Below are 23,284 nucleotides of genomic sequence, written 5' to 3'. Positions count from 1 at the left end.
TTCCTGTTTGTTTACAGTCTTTATTGCACCTGAACATCTGCCACAAACAAAAACTAACTTGCTAGTTAACCTGCCTTTGATGTTGCTGCACCTCTTATGTGTCCATAGCTTGCACTGGGTACATCTTATAGAGTTACTACCTACTCCTTTTCTACATACTGAGCAGGGCCATCTACCTGAAGGGGTTTGTGTTTTATCTACCTTCCTACTTATTAGGATTTTGGTTTTAGCTAGGTTGACTCTAAGGCCCTTCAATTCTAGACCTTGCTTCCACACCTGAAACTTCTCCTCTAGTTCTGATAGTGACTCCGCAATTAGGGCAAGGTCATCAGCATAGAGGAGCTCCCAGGGGCAACCTGTCTTGAACTCCTCTGTGATTGCCTGGAGGACTATGATAAATAAGAGGGGGCTGAGGACGGAACCTTGGTGGACCCCCACCTCTACCCGGAATTCATTGCTGTACTCATTTCCAACCCTCACCTTACTGGCAGCATCTCTGTACATGGCTCGCACAGCTCTCACTAACCATTCTTCTATCCCAAGTTTCCTCATTGACCACCAGATAAGGGATCGGGGGACCCTGTCAAAGGCTTTCTCCATGTCAACGAAAGCCAGGTCCAGAGGTTTATCCTTAGCTAGGTATTTCTCCTGCAACTGTCTCACTAGAAATAAGGCATCAGTAGTGCTTTTACCTGGCACGAACCCAAACTGCATCTCATCTAAATTGATTCGCTCCCTAATTAGTTGGGCTATGACCCTCTCTGTAACTTTCATAACCTGATCTAACAGCTTGATGCCTCTGTAATTATTTGTATCTAAAGCATCACCTTTACCTTTGTAGCAGTTGACTATGATGCTGCTACACCAGTCATTGGGTATGACTCCTTCGTGTATCACCTGGTTCGTAATACGGGTGACTAGGCTATAGCCAACACTGCCAGATATTTTGAGCATCTCTGCAGTGATTCTTGATGGGCCATAGCCTCCATGTATGCCATGGAAGCCTCCAGCACGACGTCCGACATGACTGTTGAAGTCTCCAGCCACAAAGAGAAGGTCCCTGTCACTCGTCGACGAGGTAGTTTGCAAGAGGGTGTCATAGAATTGGTCTTTCAGACCATCTGGTAGCCCCAGTTGAGGTGCATAGGCTGAGATGACAGTAGCTAATCTATGATGAAGCACTAGTCTGATCTTAAGTACTCTGTCACTTACTCTAACGACCTCGATTACCTTATCCACCCATTTCTCCGCTAGAAGTATTCCTACGCCCCCGACCCCGTCAGTGTTCCCTGCCCAGAAAATCTTGTACCTGTGTTCTTTGCCTGTGAGGAACCTCGCAGAACCTCCTCTCCATCTTACTTCCTGGATGCAGCACATATCTATGCGTCTCCGTTCAATACATATAGATATATATACAGATACACATAAACATATATACATACACACACATATATGCATGCACACAAGCACACACACAATATATATATATATATATATATATATATATGTATGTATGTATGTATGTATGTATGTATGTCTCTTCTATTTTTTAATTATTTATAAATCTTCCACTGAGGAGAGAGCTGGTTTCCAACAAAGATACAAGGCTCCATCTTTAGGATGTAGTTAACAGAGACAAATTCACATTTGAAACTTGAGAAAAGTCTTGCATATTTTTACTGTTCCACTCACAGATTGCACTTGTAATGTATGAATTAGCCGGTCAGTTTCTCTTTCTGAAAATCCCAGTTTATCCAGATTCTCCTTTAAGCATTTACTAACAAAACCTATGTATGTATGTATGTACGTACGTACCTACGTACGTACGTACATACATACATACGTACCTACGTACGTACGTATGTATGTATGTATGTATGTATGTATGTATAAAGACAAGATGTTTATTTTGATTCAGTAACCTACAGGGGTTTTATTCACAGTCATAATATGGGCAACATTTCTAATGAAACAAAATTATTTAAAATATATTTTAAAATGTCACCTGAATATATTAGACACTCAATGTTTTTAACCACATCAAGCTCCAATCCACACATCCTGAAATGCCCAGACATAAGAATATATCTATCTTCCATAGTCCAGGAGACTACTGAGATACCATCCTAAAAGCATTATCCTTTCAACACGATACTGACACAAAAAGCACAAGCATACCAGAACACTCACTTCATCATACCTCATTAAATCCAATATTATAAGCTGGCAGAATTGTTAGCACACCAGGCAAAATATTTAGTGGCATTTCATCCATCTTTACATTCTGATTTCAAATTCCACTGATGACAACTTTGCCTTTCATCCTTCCGGGGTCAATTAAATAAGGTGGTGAGCTGGCAGAATCGTTAGCATAACGGGTGAAATGCTTAGCTGCATTTCGTCTGTCTTTATGTTCTGAATTCAAATTCCGCTGAGGTCGACCTTGTCTTTCATCCTTTCGGGGTCAATAAATTAAGTACCAGTTGTGTACTGAGGTCGATCTAGTTGACTGGCCCCCTCCCCCAAAATTTCGGGCCTTGTGCCTAGAGTAGAAAAGAATTAAATAAGTACCAGTGGAGCAATGAGGTCGATGTAATCAACTTACCCTCACCCTCACCCCCAAAATTGCTGGCCTTGTGCCAAAATTTGTTTTTCATCCCTTTGGTGGTGGGTCAATAAAACAAGGAGCAGTTGAGAATTGGGGTCACTGTAATCAACTTTTCTCCTCTCCTGAACTTGCTGGCCTTGTGCCAAAATTTGAAACCATTATAATAGGATGTAGAAGAGCAACAACTGTCACATGTCAATTCAGTTTGTTATGTGGCCATCACAAGAACTTACAGTAACACAAGACAAGCCAACTAGAAAGTCTATGAAGATGCTTGACCTGCTGGAAATAGCAGCCAAGTCTCCCTGAAATCACTGTCTTAGAAAAGGACTCATTACAAAATGTAGTCCCTGATATACAAAAACACAGAATGATCACAGACAGAACATCTTTGATCAAACTGATAATCAAAAGTATTTCAGCTTTTGATTATAAGTCTGACCAAATCATTTTTTAGAAGTGTCTAATACATGCCATCTAGTCAGCCCTTTTTTTTTTTTCAACGCAATCAAGTGATTTGAAAGGGAATTTGGCAGTTATTTCTAACATATCAAATTACCACATAGAGTCTCCTGCCAAATGACTTTTAGTAATTTGTTGAGTTTGTAAACAAATTTGGAGAAAGGGAATTGTGGTTCCATCAAAGTGGATTCAACCAGGTTGAGTAATTGAATAACACTTCTCAGCCAGACCCTGCCATGATATACTGTGCCATTGATAAAATAAGAATCACTAACTTATTGGAATAACTAAATCATTAACTGGTTTGGAATTTCTTGCTAATTGTTGCTGTTATCATATCATCCCATCGTATGTTATTGTAATCATCCCTGATGAGAGAACAGTAACACAAAGTTAGCTATATAAAAACGTACAAAGTATGAGAGCAAGTTAAATATTTTACTATTTATAGGGTGGTGTTAATTATCAAGTCTAATCATCTCAGTTAGATCTAAACAACAAGGAGACACAAAAAGAATGATAGTTCTTTCATGTAGGAGGAGGAAAAAAACAAAGCTAAAAATAAACGGTTTACTTTAAAGGAGCCATATTACAATAATTAAAATCAGCCATTAAAAGCAGAACTTTTACAAGTCATACAAACTGTCTTTATATCAACAATGGAGAATAGTTTCAAAGATATCTGGATGAGATCATTAATTAATCAAATGAGGATCAAAATCCACACATCTCTTTAGAAGCAATAAGAGATTTCTTTGAAAAAGATATTAATCCTTTTTACTGTAGAAATCAGATATATCCACTCAAAATTTCAGCCTCTCTAACTGCAGAAAGCAGTTTTATATCCCAATCTATCTTTTGTTGAGGAATGTCATGTTTGAAACTGCATTTTGTCAGGATATGTCAGTTCATTGAGGCAACGTGACTTGCAGAAAATACCAATTCTAATTTTTGGCAGATATTTAACATCATTGCTGGAATAACAATGAAATTTAATTTTGCAGTGAAGGAGTTAAGGAAGTGAACCATTATCACCAGAATACACAAACGGCAGAATGTAAAAAAAAAATAGGAAGGTTAATTATTAGTTTGGTATTGTCTGGAGTCTACAACAATTGTATAAATTTAAATTTTAAATGTTAGATGCTTAAGTTTGGGTTCAAACAACAATGACTTTTGAATAAATTCTGAATTAATTCAAGTAACAGGGGTTTTGAATAATATAGTAGCCTCATGAGTAGATGTAATTGCACTATTCAACTGTGGGGATGAGATGAGCCTGAAGGAAAGGGTTGTGATGTCAATGATCAAGGGTCCTGACCGGAACAAGAAGGGGAAGTGAGGGAAGGAAGACCAGGGCCATGAACAGACATGAGGAGAGCAAGCTAGAGGGAATGGCATTAGCAGCTGCTTTTGTCAGGTGTGATGGGCAGGCCACAAGTTTTGGACTTAGTACAGCTGGGTGGTAGACAATGAGGAGATAGATGAACCAGTTTTTATTTCTCCACATTACAGATCCCTCATACAACAAGCTATTTTAGCAGCTATCTCTGCTGCCCCTTTGGTTTGAACCCTCTTTTCATTGGTAACCACTGATCCTACCCAGCCAAGCATTTTGCAATTAAGACTGCATTATACATTTAAAAGGTAAAAATCCCTTCAGGGCAAAAATTGACACATATTCATTCAAATATTTGCCCTGAGGAGATTTTTACCTTCATGAAAGTAAGAAATTGAAATGTATGTACGCCATATGAAATTGACTATTATATAAATGAATTGATTTTTTTCTGTGTTCAAACTCTCCATTTTCTTTATATTATATATATATATATACACACACAAGGGTGTGCTGAAAAGTTCCAGTAAAAGAAAATACAGGTGGATCAGTCAATTATGATTTTATTTAACATATTCCTCTCTCAGATTCACACACTTATTGCAGTGGTCCTTCAGTTTTTTTAAGCCCTGTAAAAGAACTCAGAAGGTGGGCCTCCAACCAAGTCTTTCACAGTAACCTTAAAGCCAGAAAATTTTCAGCACCCCTTCGTATATCTACTCTCTTTTTCTAAGGATCCTACAATGTGAAGGAGTTTTTTTTTCTTCTCTACACACCTCTGCACACAAACTTTACTAACATTTCATATTCCTTCCTTTTTTTTATTGTTAATAAATCTGTCATAATAATACAAAGCTTTCAATCCATTTACTTTGAATTATGAATAGGGTTTTAGGAATAGCTGTATTAATCCATCTCACATGATCTAACCTTGTTCATAAAACCAAATGAGGGTGAAGGCTTGTCATTTATTAAAGAATGTGCATTTTATGCACACCACAGTGTGGGTCAGAAGAACTTCAGTAAATTTAAATATTACAAAGCCAAGCTGTGGAAGGAATAAGAATATAAGCACATGCTCACTATACAAAAGTATATGTGGGAAAAAAAGTGATGTCTGTCTCCTGATTGACCATTTCATAGTTTGTTGAATTGAATCCGTTTTGGATTTCTGGTCTCCTTGATCTTTGACTAAAAAGTTTTTCAGGCACACGCACACACACACACACACACACACACAATAGCTACATACATATATACATATATACATCTTAGCTGCTTTCTTGTATAAGAACAAAGCCATTGCTAGAAAGAATCATTGAAATGAGTCATGGATGAGAGAGTAAGGTTGACATTGCATAACTCTTCATTTTAAACAAAGTTACTGCACACATGTATGTATATATGTATGTATCTACATTCGTATGTATGTATATATATATATATATATATATATATATATATATATATATATATGTATGTATGTATGTATGTATGTATGTATGTATGTATGTATGTATGTATGTATGTATGTATCTATATATATGTATGTATCGATGGCATTAGGAAGGGCATCCAGCCATAGAAACTATGCCAAATACTGGATCCTGCAGACTCTGTGGAAGAAACCTTCGTGGTTCAACAGAAGGGAAAGTGACTGCAGGAATACATTGTGGAGTGAAGAGAACAAGATGAGGCTAGTAAGACATTTTGGTCATCTACTGTATCCATCTCCATCCCTAGTTGTCTTGACCTGGTCTTGCAACTGGATTGAAGATGATCATGGATGAGAGAGTAAGGCTGACATTGTGCAACTCTTCTTCATTTTAAACAAAGTCACTGTGCAAGTCATTAGCCATCAGTCATCCCTAAGGATGACTAGATGATCCTCACCACTCTGAAGAATGAACATACACATTAAGAGAAGGAATCCCTATCAAGATGGCTTGAAAATCCAAACAACATCCAAACAAGGATGTTCAGTATAGATTCTCAAAAGTGTTTAGTATAAACAAATGAACAATTTATATCCACCAAAATGTCAACAATAATAATAGTTATAAACAAATTTGAGTAAACACTTGGTTGTAACAATCAAAGGGAACATAACCTGAATATAAAATATGCAGGTTTCCTAAACAAATAAATAAAAGAAAAATATTTACAGAACACAAGTACCATGGAAGAACAAACAAGAAGAGTATTACCATAACAATTAGAAGACATTATCTTCCAAGGATATTCTATGTCTCTAATTTTTTTGCATTGCTCTTGCACCTTTGACTAAAATACTCAAGAGTAAAAATTGTAGATACATTTTAAGAGGTTGAGAAAAAAAGTCCAGTTGTTCAATTAGAAAACATAATCTACATTAAAAAATTACATAGAATTACTACCACACAATGAAGATGGTAAGTACAGTTTGATATCAACAATGGTGTAAGTGCCATTACATAATATGTAGGTAAGTATCATAACATAATAATTACATGTGTTTTAAAAATGGCAAAAAGTAATTGTTTATAACAAGGTAAGAGTTTGTCTCACTCAACATTAACCTATTAGCATTCAGCTTACTCTGTCCAATGTAATGCTTATTTATTCATTGTTTTCAAATTATCCTGCATTATCTTGTAGCATTGAGATTTTGATTATGTGACTGTATATATTTTAGACTAACATTGGAAGGCAGGTATGAGAGGCTGAATCTGGTCAGTTTAACATAAAACAGGAAGAATATATTTTGGCTGAATATGGCTGGTTTTAAATGCTAAAGGGTTAAATCCCCAGATTTAGTGGTGTACTGATGGAATTGGTAGAGCATCAGACAAAATGCTTGTGATTTTTAGATATGGCACTTTACTTTCCGCGGATCAATCCCATTGATATCAAATCTGATTTTCATCTCTCCTTTTTAAGTTGATAAAATAAATCGTCAGTTGAGTAGTGTGATTGATTTATTATTCCTGTGAATAATTTTAGGCAGCTAAAATAATAGACTAGCTTAAAAGCCCCCCTATTGGTAAGTTCTAAGCTAGTATATGGTTTTTAAGCTACTGACTGTAAATGGGAAAATCTGCAAACAGATCTCTGACTTGTTTTGGAGAATTTGTTGCAATTACTTCCTTCAGAGTCCTATCTCAATGATGATCATATTTGTCACAAAAAAATCACATAAAAAAAATCACTGAAAATAATCGCTGGATTTCACAATTAATTTCGATTATTCCCAAAATTTATTTCTAACTTGTGAAAATTGTTATCATACAAAAAAATTTGGAGTAAAAAATCACGTAAAAATATTGCCAAAAACAATCGCAGTAATGAAAACTTGGGAATCCAAAATTTCAGGATTGTGGGTCCAGATTCAGCCCAGAATGTTTTTAATTTATTCATGGAGTTGGCCTTTAGATTATAAAAATTATTATCATACAAAAAAATTTGTCACAAAAAATCATGTAAAAAAATTGCCAAAAACAATTGTAGTAATGAAAACTTGAGAATCCAAAATTTCAGGATTGTGGGTCCAGAGTCAGCCCAGAATGTTTTTAATTTACTCATGGAGTCAGCCTAATTCCAAAATGGTATGATATGTTGGGCTACAGCCTCTAAGAGTAAAGTTGAAAAAATGTGACACACTGACATTCGCATTTATTATATAGAAGATGAAGAAAGCTGTTAAGTGAAACTAATGATAATGAAAAAAGCTTAGTATAAAAATATGGTATAAGCAATTAACATTACAAATACACCTGTAAATATATGGCCTAGTGGTCAGGATGTTGCACTCATGATTGCTAGATTGTGATTTCAATTCCTAGACTTGGTGGTGCATTGTGTTCTTGAGCATCTCATGTTACTCTGCAGTCACTTTGATACCTGATGCGTAGTACACTGTGCAGCTGTTCAGACAACATCGATTTGATGGAGAGAGTGAGCTAAGGTACAGCACGAATATTTGATCACTATAAACAAATAATTTGTGCAGGATGTTTGGCAAAAGTTGAATGTTTGTACACTGTCTTTGATGGCAGAGTTCATCATATATATATATATATATATATATATAAATAGATAGATAGATAGATAGATAGATAGATAGATAGATAGATACACATACATACATACAGACAGAAAGACAGATAGTTAAGCTATATTCTGCTAAGAACGTAGTAGAGTACAGCATAAAGCTCATCCACATTCAGATTCACCTGGTGGTGGAGTGATTACAAATAAATGTTCCTCTGCACACGTTGTTGACTCCAACTTATTCAATTATATATATATATATATATATATATATATATATATATATATATACACACACACACACATATATATATATATATATATATATATATATATATATATATATATATATATATATATATATATATGTATGTATATATATATATATATATATATATATATATATATATATATATGTATATATATATATATATATATGTATATACACACACACACACACACACACACACACATGCACACACACACATATATATAAGCCACATTTTTATATGCAGGAAGCAAGTGAAATTAAAATGATGGCTTACAAATTACTCAAAACTACATAGTAACTATCCAAATACTTATCCAACAGGATGGCTGTGTGGTAGGATGTTTTCTTCCCAGCCACATGGTTCCAGGTTCAGTCCCTCTATGTGGCATCTTAGTTAAATGTCTTCTATTAAAGCCACCAATCAAAGCTTTGTGAGTGAATTTGGTAGATGCAAATTGAAAGAGGCCCACTGTATACATATGTGTGTGTGTCTTGATGCTTGTCTCCTCACTACCACTTGACAACTGATGTTGGTTTGTTTATGCTCCCATAACTTAGTCGTTCAACAAAAGTGACCAATAAAATAAGTACTAGGTTTAAAATGAAAAGTACTGGGGTTAATTTGTTCAGCTAAAAAAAAAAAAAACCAGAAGTCTTCAAGGAGTCTCCCTCATCCCCCACCCGGTATTGCCACAGACTGAAACAAGTAAAAGATAAAATAAAAATTACAAAAAAAAAAATAGACTAAAATTGGCATCCAATAGAATATATAAGCTCAAAAGCTAAACAATACCAACATTGTCAAAATCTATGAAACATACAAAGAAAACAATGGAGAAACAATGAAGAACGAATGGCAAAATAAGCTCATCAACGAGAAGACTCCTTTAATAATAGATAATCTAGCTTTGATAAAGCTTGCATAGATAATCATCTTGAAAGACAATTAAATGAGAGCACTTGTATTTACAGCAAAAACTTCAGTGTCTTTTCACATGTTACAACAAGAAAAATCCTTTTTGTTCTTTTGTTTTGTTTTGTTTTTGCTTTTGTTTTCTCTCTTTTAATGAAGACATTAAATTGGCATGCTGAGTGCATGGGATATGACAAAATGTTACAATATCTACAAAATGAAGTTCATGAATTTTGGTGATGTTTGAATGTTGTGTGTGTATGGGGTGGAGGAGATGAGCTCTTGACACTTCATCTGAGAAACATGACAAAGTGGCAGTCACCAAAATATCAGGTTCCTTTCCTTAGAATTTGCCTGTTTTACCTGTTAGAACATTTCTACATTAGGTGCCTGATTCTCACTATGATAGATTATACTTATTTGCAATATAAAGCATTGGAGCACTGCTGTCGGAATATCCTGATACTAGGCAGAGAAGACAATGAAGGAATCTTTACATGACCACTTGGCCTGCTAGAATTAGCAGCTAAGTCTCCCTAAAAGCAATACCCTAATTACTTGAAAACATTGGATAATGTAGTTATAGATGAGTATTGCAGGATCTGGGGTTAACCAACAAGATTATGAGCTGGGGAAGATTTCAACAGATTTTACAAGTATTGTGCTTTGATGATGCTAGTTCAAGAAGAAAAAAGAGAAGTGATGATAAATTGGAGCCCATAAGAGAAGTATTTGAAATGTGGAATCAGAATTTGTAAGATGGATATGTTCCAAGTTCATGCATGGTAGTTGATGAACAATTAGTTTCATTCAGAGGGTGCTGCCCATTCTGGGTATATATTCCTTCAAAACCAGAGAAATATGGAATTAAAATTTGGGCAATATGCAACAGTGAAACATCTTATGCCTGGAAAATGTAAATCTACACTGAAAAAGACCCAGTAAAAGGGAGAGAGACAAATCAAGGTTCAAGAATTGTTGAAGACCTAGTAAAAGAACTTGTAAATACTGGTTGCAATATAACTTGTGATAATTTTTTTACAAGTCTAGGATTGGCTTGAAAGCTGATAAGTAAGAAACTACTTTAGTTGGAACAATGAGAAAGAAAAGAGTTGAACTTCTAAGTGCTTTCATAGTTGGAAAAGAAAGAGAAATCAACAGCACAATATTTGAATTTCAAAAGGATTCTATGATCCTGTTTTATTGCCCCAAGAAAAGTTATGTAGTCACACTTATGAGTACAGTGCACTCTCAGCCTTCAATTGATTCAAAAAGTGTTGAAAAGAAACCAGAAGTTATTACATGTTACAACAAAACAAAAGAAGGAGTAGATACCCTAGATAAGATGGTAAGGACATACACTTACAAAAGAATGACTCAAAGATGGCCTATGGTTATATTCTACAACATGATTGATATAAGCACAGTGAATGCTTTCATTGTTGCTAAACAGCTTTACTTGCAAAGTTTCAAGGATAAAAGACGACAGTGCTTAATTCAGTTAGGAATGGAACTTACTGGAGTTAATGCTAAACAAGAACATGACAAACAATCTTCTAGTTCTGCTAACATTTCTCAATCAAACAAGAAAAGAAGATGATCTTCAACCTCATTTGCGATTCCTCAGCCAAAAAAGGAAGATGTTCTTTGGCCCCCAAAAAGACAAGAAAACTTGTATTACATGTAAGAATTGCCAAGAACATTCCAATGTTGTCTGCATTCACTGCCATGAAGAGCTGTTATTCTGTAAGCTGTATTTTTACTATTAAAATTTGTGTGAAACAGTAATTCTTCTTTCATCTGATAGCATATATAATGTAGCTAAGAAATAATGGTAGTTTGAATAAAATTTAATTAAAAATAATACATTGGGTTCATTGGACCCAGATGATAATTAGTGTCATACATTTACTCCAGTAGACCAAGGGTTAATCATCTAAAACTATCATAAACATACAGAAAATCATAATACCAAGTATGAGAGACTAATGGAAATATTCTAGGATCTGGAAGTCCTTTAAAGGCAAAGCAATTTTGTAAATACCTTCTTCCAAATCCTACTTGCAAACAAAACAGAAAGGTCAAACCTTTGGCTAATACTGTATCTGCCACTTCTGTCCACTTTCCCATAAAATTTGTCCATTGTCAGGATGTCTCCTGGTGCTTTTACATTTTACATCAGGTGATAACTGACGAAGTGGATGATAGATTTATTTAAAAAAGTAAAAAAAAAAAGGACCTTACCTCAGCCATTTTAATCTTGCCAATTACATAACTTTTTGCTTTATTAATCAGGCAGAGAAAAGCTGGCTCAACCTGAGTCAAGAAGGATCTTCTATTTGATCATGCAATCTTATAGCAATGACAGCCAAAACTCTCAAATCATGCCTTACTGCTACTTGAAGAAAAAAAATTACATATCAGACAATGCAATCTGAGAAAGCTAGAAAGCCTTTAATCATAGATCTGTCCTACCAAAAATGGCTTGGAATTAAAGAACAATGATATCCTTAAACTTCATAATAATTATAAAATGTTGAATGGTTTTGAGAATAGACACAACTGAAATTGTTATTCATTTATTTCATAAGATTAACTGTTCTATAAAGGATACACAGAGATTGATTCCCAGGTGTTGAATGCACATTAATAACATCTGGCTATTTGTAATTTCACACATATATATGCAGCCCTCTATATGGTCATTCGACATACAAAGAATAGTAGCCAAGATCCTCAAATCACAATCTACTATTTTTTTGTGTAGGGATAAATTGGACAATATAATTCTAAATGTACAAAAAGACAGTATGGTTTTGGCATAAATAATTTTGATCAATGAGAGTTGAGCTGAAACCAGTAGTTTTCTCTAATAGTGCCTTCAGTATCTCAGTATCAAACTCAGATGAAAAAGTTGTAAAAATAACCTCACATCTCTGATGGTGCTCCTTTAGCATGTGGCCTACTGCAGTATCAGTAGTCCATGTCATGAAATGACCTGGATTTGGGTTAGGGTTAGGGTTAGAGTAAGGGTCAAGGCTAGAATTAGACTGCATACCAAAGTGTAAATGGCCAGGCAGACTGTACACTGAAGTGGCACCTGTCTGACTTTGAAAGAGGAAAAGCTACTCACCTTTTATCATCAGTGCCCATAGTCACTGCACTAATAATCGGCAGTTTTTACATTCCAGGAAGTCAGAACTGAACCAAATTCCAAGCAACAAGGCATAGCATGATAATACATTTAAAAACTCTCAACGTTAAGAAATTTTAGTTCCAACTAAATTATCCAGCATAGGAAAATAAATATTGCAAGAGCAAAAAGGAGGACATATGTAGAGAGAGAGACAAAGTTGTTTCTTTAGGTATAGATGACTTTTAAGGACTTATGTTTCTTGTAAGCAGGAGAACCCAGTCATGGCTGTCAGACAATTTCTGCGACCATATCACCCGTAACATCTGGCCACCTAACTCCCCAGGCTGCAACCCTCTTGATTATTATGTGTGGGGTGCAGTTGAGCAAAAGACCAACAAAATTCCTTGTAACATCAAAGATGAACTGAAGCCATGTATTATGGCAGCATTCATCAACTTAAACAAGGAAATGGTCCAGAAGAGTTGCAGGAGATTCTGAAATCGTCTGGAGGCCATGGTTGAAGCCAATGGCAATTTCATTGAATGAATTTACTCTTTAGTATTTCAAGATATTTTTATGTAATTTTGGTAAATATATCTATTAAAATGAGATGTCAGTGCTATTTTCATCTCTGTGTAATTTAGATGACAGTTTATGCACAACACCCTGTATGTATGTATGTATATGTATATATATCTATATGTGTGTGTGTGTGTGTGTGTGTGTGTGTGTGTGTGTGTGTGTGTGTGTGTGCATGTGTGTAAGTATAAAATGTGTATATATATGTGAGTATAAAATGTGTAAATATATGTATGTATATATTTGTATATATATATCATCATCATCATCATCGTTTAGCTCTGCTTCCCATGCTAGCATGGGTTGGATGATTTGACTGAGGACTGGCAAACCTGATGGCTGCACCTGGCTCCAATCTGATCTGGCAAAGTTTCTACAGCTGGATGCCCTTCCTAACACCAACCACTCCGAGAGTGTAGTGGGTGCTTTTATGTGCCACTGGCATGAGGGCCAGTCAGGCGGTACTGGCAACGGCCACGCTCAAATAGCGTTTTTACATGCCACCTGCACAGGAGCCAGTCTAGCAGCACTGGCAACGACCTCACTCAAATGTTTTGTTCACGTGCCACCGGCACAAGTGCCAGTAAGGCAACACTGGTAACGATCATGCTAAAATGGTGCTTTTTACGTGCTACAGGCACAGAAGCCAGACAGCTGCTCCAGCAGTGATCCCACTTGGATGGTGCTGTTAGCGCTCCACTGGTACAGGTGCAAGTCATCGAATTTGGTTCAGTTTCGATTTTCGATTTCACTTGCCCGAACAGGTCTTCGCAAGCAGAGTTTAGTGTCCAATGAAGGAAGGCTGGCACAAATGCCAGTCGTAGAATTTGGTTCGATTTCAAATTCGATTTCACTAGCCTAAACAGGTCTTCGCAAGCAAGGTTTTGTGTCCAAAGCAGGAAAGGTACGCATAAGTGGGCTGGCTACACTCCTGGTAAAGGCCATGGGTTATGGTCTCATTTGTTTTGCCGGGTCTTCTTACGCACAGCATATTTCCAAAGGTCTCAGTCTCTAGTCATTGCCTAATGTTCGAAGGTCGTGCTTCACCACCTCAACCCAGGTCTTCCTGGGTCTACCTCTTCCACAGGTACCCTCAACCGCTAGGCTGTTGCACTTTTCACACAACTATCCTCTTCCATTCTCTCCAAATGACCATACCAGCGCAATCGTCTCTCTTGCACACCACAACTGATGCTTCTTAGGTCCAACTTTTCTCTCAAAGTACTTACACTCTGTCGAGTATGCACACTGACATTACTCATCCATTGGAGCATACTGGCTTTGCTCCTTGTGAGCTTACACATGTCCTCAGCAGTCACGTCCCATGTTTCACTGCCATGTAGCATGGCTGTTCATACACATGTGTCATACAGTCTGCCTTTTACTCTGAGTGAGAGGCCCTTTGACACCAGCAGAGGTAAGAGCTCTCTAAACTTTGCCCAGGCTATTCTTATTCTAGCAGCTACACTTTCAGTGCACCCTCCCCCACTACTAACTTGGTCACTTAGGTAATGGAAGATATCAACTACTTCTAGTTTTTCTCCCTGGAATGTGGCAGAAGTTGTTTTCTGCACATTTTCAGTGTTTATTGCTCCTGAACATCTGCCACATACAAAAACTATCTTCCTAGTTAGCCTTCCTTTGATATTGCTGCGCCTCATATGTGCTCATAGCTTACACTGGGTGCATCTTATAGTTTCTACCTACGCCTTTTCTACAAATCGAGCAGGGCCATCTACCTGAAGGGGTTTGTGGTTTGTCTACCATCCTACTTATTAGGACTTTGGTTTTAGCTAGGTTGACTCTAAGGCCCTTCAATTCTAATCCTTGCTTCCACACCTGAAACTTCTCCTCTAGTTCTGATAGTGACTCAGCAATTAGCGCAAGGTCATCAGCATAGAAGAGCTCCCAGGGGCATCTTGTCTTGAATTCTTCTGTTATTGCCTGGAGGACTATGATAAATAGGAGTGGGGTAAGGACTGAACCTTGGTGGACCCCTACCTCTACCTGGAATTCTTCACTGTACCTCTACCTCTACCTGGAATTCTTCACATACATACATACATACATACATACATACATACATACATACATAAATAAATACATATACACACACACACATATATATATACAACTTAGTGTTTCAGAAAAAGAGACTGACAAAATAGGTTCCAGACATGGAAAAATATGTACTGGTACCAATTTGCTGTACTAAAACCCATCATGGAGGTGCTCCAGTATGACCACAGTTCAGAGATGGAAACAAGTAAAAGACAGAAGAGTTCTGGAAGTTGCACTTCCTGATCTCAGATATACATAATTATTAAAACTTGGAAACGTACAAAACTACAAAAGCCCATACCTCGTGCAACAAGCTTTGATTTTACAATGTCCAGATTCAGATTCCACCAACGTCGACTTTACCCTTTGATCTTTTGAGGTCGATAAAATAAGAACCAGTTCAGTTCTGCGATCAACACAATCGACTTATCCCTACCCCAAAATTGCTGGCTTTGTGTCAAAATTTGAAACTGATATTACAATGTCCATGAATTATCTTTACAATTTGAAAAAATTCAGAAAAAGGTAAAATAAGGATAACTCAGCAGAGTTTATTGGAGAACATGAAAAATTCTTCAAGGTGGTGCTTCAGCTTGAAAGAAATAAAAGATAAAGGTAACATAGAATTTTATAACAAATACTCTTTGATGCTCCTCCTGACATAAAACTCCACTTAACGAATGACCCTTTCTGGATGTCATTGTGTGTATTATTATAATTTAAATACTGTCCTCTTTTTGCTTGGACAGTCATCTACTTCTTGTCTTACTTTAGTATAATTCATGCCACAATCTATTTACCTTGCCCACATAATTGTTGTTCTTTTGATCAGTTTACTCTGCACCTTTCTAAAGGCATGTAAAAAAATGATTAATTTCTTGCTACCACACTCTAAGCCACTCCCAGTTGTTGTATGTAGAAATGTATGCGGGTATTTTGGAAATACATCACAGAATGATGACTGTGTCCTGCATGCTTACAGGCTACCTTTGGCAACACATAGCAGCTGTCCAGCCACTCTACCAGGGATATGATAAAGTCATGGACTGCAACAAGGCAGATTGTGAAGAGGTAGTGCAAGAGTTGAGCCGAGCCAACGGTGCTTGTTACATTGATGCTGAGCAGAGGAATCCAAAAAGATCAACAGTCAGGATCACCAATCTCTGTCAAGAGAGAGATTAATGCACTCATAGTACTGCAATGCACCCATAGCAGTGGAGTCCATGGTTATGTAATCAGATTCACGATGACTCAAGCTCCCAATTAAAATTCATAATAATGGATGGAATTGAATGGTGTCAGTGAGTCATGGGAATCTGTAAAAGCATTGAAACAAAAGAAATTCCTCCTAATGCAAGTGTATTGTATAATTTCGAAGGTCATGATGAGACAACAGAGTTGGATTACATTTAGTATTGCCTGAAATCACATAATCATTTTATGTATTGACACCATTATGTTAAAATGATTTACTCATGTGTTATTGAAATAACTGTAACCAGATAATATATATGATACTGATATCTTCATTCTTGTATTCATTTTATATGTTTTACATTTCTTTCCGCACTTGAGACAGTTTTCAACATATTTGCTGGATTAAAAGATTTCTGTAACTGGTAACAAGAAGATGGATAGATAATGTTCCCAGTAATGCATCGTTCATTCTATGTCTGTTTACAAGCTAAGCAATAAGTGTAGACAGAACATTAAACAGCACATAAATTGTCTGATGCATTTTGTTTAAAATAGGTGAAGAGTTTATAAGTTTACAAAAAAACCCCCCAAAAAAAACAAAGCCCAGCAAAGTCTGTTGATAATTCAGCTGCAACTTCAATGCTCAAAATATTATGCAGCCATTTACCACATTGGGATATGCATTAAAATTGCTTTATTTTCAAGCTTAGATAATCATGCAACATCGACATCACTATCACCATCATTGATACTGCTGCTGCCATTGCTGACACCACCACCACTACCACAATCACTGCCGTCATCACCACAATCATTATTTGTCACTTTTTCCATATTGGCATGGCTTGGATGGGACTATCACAGTCCTTCCTTATCTGATACTTATAAAAAAGGGAAGAAGCATGGTGTTTTTTTATAGCCGAATGCCCATCCTTTCACCAAACATATATCTATTGGGTCATCTATAAATAATGCAATTTTTTCAATTGCATGAACTAAAAGTCAGAGGGGGAAGGGATAAACTACCTGCATCAACTTGCTATAAAAGAAGGTAGTAATTTTATCTTGTGCTTATTCTTAGAGCAAGATTTGAAGAGAGCAGTTCGATTTTAACAGCTATTTTTCCAAAACTATAATGGAAGTGACGAAGGAGCATATTCGGCATATTTTGCTTTATGAATTCAGTAAAGGCAACAATGCAATAGAAAGTGTGAGGAATATTAATATAGTATATGGGGAGTAGACAATAAGCATAACCCAGTGTTAACAGTGGTTTCAGAAATTCCAAGCTGGAAACTACAACCAAGAAGATGAGCCTCATCCTGGGGGATCTGTAGAGCTCGACAAGGACATCCTTCAAACCTTGATGGAACAAAATTCCATGGTAACTAGCATGTTGAGGAACTAGCAGAGAAGCTTGGATTTGATCATTCAACCACTCATCGACACCAGCATGCCATTGGAAAAGTCAGCAAATTGGGTCAGTGGATTCCTCACAAACTTTCCGAGTCTAATTGTGCGCACAGAGTGAATGTGTTCTCTTCTTTGCTGTCACATCTCATGAATTAACCTTTTTTGAACTGAATAGTGACTGGTGGCAAGAAATGGGTTCTCTATAAAAATGTCAAATGCCAAAGACAGTGGGTAGGGAAAGGAGAAATACCAGCACCCCAAATTAAAAATGGTCTTCACCCATGTAAGGTGTTGTTATTTGTTTGGTGGGATATGAAAGGTTTAGTCCACTTTGAACTTTTAAACCCATACCAAACAATAACAAAGGACATCTACTATGAGCAACATGAACAGCTTAAGTCAGCACTAGAAGAAAAACGACCATCTTTGATTTCAAGACAAAAGGTGTTCTTCCATCAGAATAATGCTTGGCCACATACAGTGAGGATGACATTCCAAAGGCTGGAGCAGTTTGAATGGGTAACGACGTCGCAAGACATTGCCCCCTCTGATTATTATTTATTTTGCAGTCTTCAAAATCATTTGGATAAAAAAAGGAATGAATTCTGTAGACGGGGTCAGAACAGTATTGGAGGAGTATTTTTTGTCACAGACACGTAAATTTTGGAAGAGGGGCCTTGCAAGTCTACCAGTTATATGGAAGAGCATTGTAAAAAATGAAAGAGGGTATATTTTAGATTAAAAAAGAACTTTGCCTTAGTTTTGAAAAATAAAAGAAGTATAAAAAAATGCATTGTTTATGAGATGATTCAATATAAAGCATGATATGGGTACATTTTATCATATTTGAGAGGTGTCTTGCCAGGAATAACGTATCACATATCCTGTATCAGTTTTCATTTGTAGTTAACGCTCTAGTAGATGTGCTGTGAAATACAGAGCTGACGAGTTACAATTAATATCTGTTTCATCACAGTGAAAAATTTGCACACAATATTTTTGAAAAATATACAATTGAATATTATAGAAGACACTGCCGAGACTACATCTTTTTAGTAACTTTACCAAAAATTATTCAAGGTTTACTAAATTTGTTAAAAAAAAAATTATCCTGAAGTCAGGGAGAAGAAACATGTTTAACTTAAATTGATTTCATATTTTGGCACAAGGTCAATGATTTCAAGGTGTGTGTGAGTGTGTGGTGGTGGTGGTGGTGGGTAAGTTGATTACATCAATAACAGTGTACAATTGGTACTTATTTATTGATCCTGAAAAGGATGAAAGGCATAGTTGACCTTGGCGGAATTTGAACTCAGAATGGGAAGATGGACGAAATGCTGCTAAACATTTTGCCCAGTGTTCTAACAATTCCGCCAGTTCACCACTTTAAGTTAATTATTAAATTGTAAATTATTTTGAGAAGGAAAGATTCATTCCACAACATTATGTGTGTTAAAGGAAACAATTCATCAGTACTAAATTATCATGTTAGTATAATCACTTTGGACCGCTACAAGTGTGCCACTACAAGGTCCAGTCCTTCTTCTTTCTTTACTGCCCACAAGGGGCTACACACAGAGGGGACAAACAAGGACAGACAAAGGGATTAAGCCAATTACAACGACCTCGGTGTGTAACTGGTACTTAATTTATTGACCCCGAAAGGATGAAAGGCAAAATCGACCTCGGCGGAATTTGAACTCAGAACGTAGCAGCAGACGAAATACCACTAAGCATTTCGCCTGGCGTGCTGTTTCTGCCAGCTCTCCGCCTTGTCCAGTCCTTCTTTTAGTGCAGTGGCTTACATGCCTTAATGACCCTGAGGACTATACCAGCAAAGTACAAGTTCCTCATAGAGTTTTTCATGCTGGGCAGGTCAAAGGATAGAGGTCAGACTAATATGAACTACCTCCTCGGAGGTTCTAGGTTGGCCAAAAAGTCTGTTTGGTTTTTGTTGGTGCTAAACTTCAAGCACTCTAACAAGTGGCTAACTTCAGTCCGTCCCTTATGTATGTGTACTCATTGACACTTTAATGTAGTTCAACATGTACTTGCAATGAAATAGGTTGTATTTTGTGTGTTTTGAATCACCCTGAAAATGAAGAACCAAAACAAACATTATCGACACCTCATGCTTTTTTTTTTTTTATCTAAAGAAAGCAAGAAGTTGGCAGAAATGTGCAGGAAGATATGCACTGTGTATGGAGAGGATGTCTTTATGGAACATGTGTGCCAGAAATGGTTTTCCAGATTTTGATTGAGAAATATATTGATTGAAGATTCACTCACTCTGGCTCGCTAACTGAAATTAACTCTTAAGCAATTTCCTCTGGCCATATCTGGCCCAAATTGTCTACCAGTTTTATGTTAAAACTGACCATATCTGACCTCTCATACCTACCCTACAATATCATTTTATACTTATACAAATACACCATTGAAATCTTGAAGCTACAAGATAATGTGTGATTAATTAAAAACAATGTAAATAAATAAGCAATACATTTGACAAAGAAATCTGAATGCTAAAGGGTTAACAGTGACACCAATTCACATTATATGGTTAGGATGATCATAGATGTTCCAAAGATATCTAAACTGAATGTTGAAAACTATCTGCATCAACTTGGTTGTGTCAGCAGGCTCGCTGTTTGGGTCCCAGATCAATTGAATGAAGCTAACCTCCGTCAACATATTTCCATCTTTGATTCATTGCAGAAACTTGTAGAAAACAATCCTTTCATTTAATTTTTAATGTTTTTTTTTTTAAGAGAATGATAACAGGGGATAAAAGATAGATTGGCTATAACAATATGAAGCACAAACAATCATGGGGGAAGCAAAGCAAACCACCACAAACAACCTCCAAAGCAGGATTTCACCCAAAGAAGGCTATACTTTCAATTTGGTGAGATTTGAAGGATGTTGTCTTTTGCAAGCTTTTTCCAACAGACAGGTCTGTGAGTCTGGATGTGAACTATGACCACCAAGACAAATTAAATGCAGTGATCCACCAGAAGCATCTGGCACTTGTTGATCATAAGAGCATTGTCTTTCATCATGACAATGCCAGACCACACACTTCTTTACAGATGCAGCAGAAGTTACTGGGGCTTGACTGAGAAGTTTTGTCACACACTCCACATTCACTTGACCTTGTGCCTTCAGATTACAACCTGTTTTAGTCTCTTCAAAATTCATTGAACTCAAAGAAGGATGTAAAAGTTCACCTGGAAGAGTTTTTTGCCAGCAAAGACAGGAAACTCTTTGAGCAGGGAATACTGGATTTGCCCTCAAGATGGCAGAAGACACTGGAACAAAACAATAATTATATCATTGATTGAATAAATTACTTTGTGTTTCGCCTAAAAGAACCAAAAGGACTTTTGGTCAACCCTGTAAAAATGGTATAGTGTAGGATGAACAAACCTTGCAAGGGAAAAATGGAAGCAAAGTTACAGAAACATCAATGATAATTCAAAACCAATATGACCAGGGAGAAGGCATTTTCTCAAGGATTTTTAGGCCCTGAATTGGAACCCACAAAGGAGGAAAAGAGGACACCCTAAGAATAACAGGAAGTGGGATACTGAAGCAGAGTGGAAAATGCAGGGATGCCATTAAGAAGCTGAAAAAGAGGGCTCAGAGTTAACAACATTGAGAAAAGTTATCAATGGCCTTATGCTTATGTAGATAATTAACAGTCAGAGATATCCATGCCAATGAAGTTCCAGTTCCAGTTGATCCAATCAATGGAACAGCCTGCTCATGAAATTAATGTACAAGTAGCTGAGTACTCCACAGACACCTGTACCCATAACGTAATTTTCAGGGAGATTCAACATGACACAGAGTGTGACAAGGCTAGCCCTTTGAAATACAGGTATAACTCATTTTTGCCAGCTGACTGGACTGGAGCAACATGAAATAAAGTTCCTTGCTCAAGGACACAACACATCACTGGGAATTGAACTTCTGACCTTATGATCCTAAGCTGAATACCCTAACCACTAAGCCACTCACCTTGTCAATGAAGGAAAGTTATACAAATGAGTAGTTCATTAGACCAGAAGTGACTTGGTTACAAATTAAAAGAAGCATTCAAACAACATGCATTGTAGCATATAAAGAATAATTATAAAAGTTAATAGCAAGTTGATGAGTTTGCAAGGAAAGGAAACAAAACTACAAAAGGGCCACATCTTTATCTTTTTCTTTTATTTGTTTCAGGTCATTGTACTGTGGTCATGCTGGGGATTCGGTCTGAAGAGTTAAGTTGAACAAATCGCCCCCAAGTACTTATTTTATAAATCTTATTCTATCAGTCTCTTTTGCCAAACCATTAAGTTACAAGGATGTAAACAACCCAATGCTGATTGTCAAATGTTTGTTGAGGGAACAAATACAAACTCAAAGACACATCTGCACACACACACACACACACACACAAATACATGTATACATGTATATATACGTGTGTGTGTGTGTGTGTATGTGTGTATGTACATGGTGAGTTTCTACACAGTTTCTGTCAACCAAATTCATCACAGTTGACCCAGGAAGATGACCCAAGATGCCATTCAGTGGAACTGAACCCAAAACCTCATGGTTGCAAAGTGAGCTTTTTAACCACACAGAAATGCCTATACCTATATTAACATTGTTTCAATTATTCAATGGGTTTTGTGAAAATAGCATTTCAATTTCTAATCTCAGGTTAATGTTTGAATTTGTATTTTGTTTAACTGGAACTGCTAAAATAAAAAATAAAAAATTGATCCACAAACTAGAAATAGGTTGCCTTGCTGTAAATTGAACATATATTTAATTTTGATTGTAATTCTTAGCAAGTGATGACAGACTGTAGAACTGGTATTGTTGAAATACATCTGCATATTTTTGTTTGCTTGTTTGAACAAATATCATTTATGTTTTAAGAATTTTTAATAAATTTAAAATCCATGCTAAAACTATTTGTGTTTGACTAACTTACTATTTTATAATTTGTCTTTATCTATCCCCTCACTTTCTGAAGAATACTCATGTCCAAGACAAGATATTTCTCTTCCTCATGCAACACTCGTGTACCTTAATTTACTAGATTGGCAACCAATCTAGTTTGCCAAAGATCTGAAAAAAATAATTGCTCATTTATAGCTTACATATATTATATACAAATTTCTATCTTTAACAGAAATTTCCTATTCAGTTTGTGCATGTTGAAGCTATGGTAAAATAAAATCAGTCAATCAGAGTTAGAGAACCAGTTTGAGAAA

At 36.4% G+C, this 23,284-nt stretch overlaps 1 protein-coding gene across 3 annotated transcripts in view; it reads right to left on the bottom strand.

The window, feature by feature from the left end:
• Positions 1 to 23,284, bottom strand: part of LOC106873141 (TOG array regulator of axonemal microtubules protein 1) — a 111,036-nt gene that overhangs the window by 85,440 nt on the left and 2,312 nt on the right. The window lies entirely within an intron of this gene.

Source organism: Octopus bimaculoides, chromosome Z (assembly GCF_046866305.1).
Source record: "Octopus bimaculoides isolate indiv1 chromosome Z, ASM4686630v1, whole genome shotgun sequence".
Taxonomy (NCBI): domain Eukaryota; kingdom Metazoa; phylum Mollusca; class Cephalopoda; order Octopoda; family Octopodidae; genus Octopus; species Octopus bimaculoides.
This window is presented reverse-complemented; position numbering and strand designations above follow the sequence as displayed.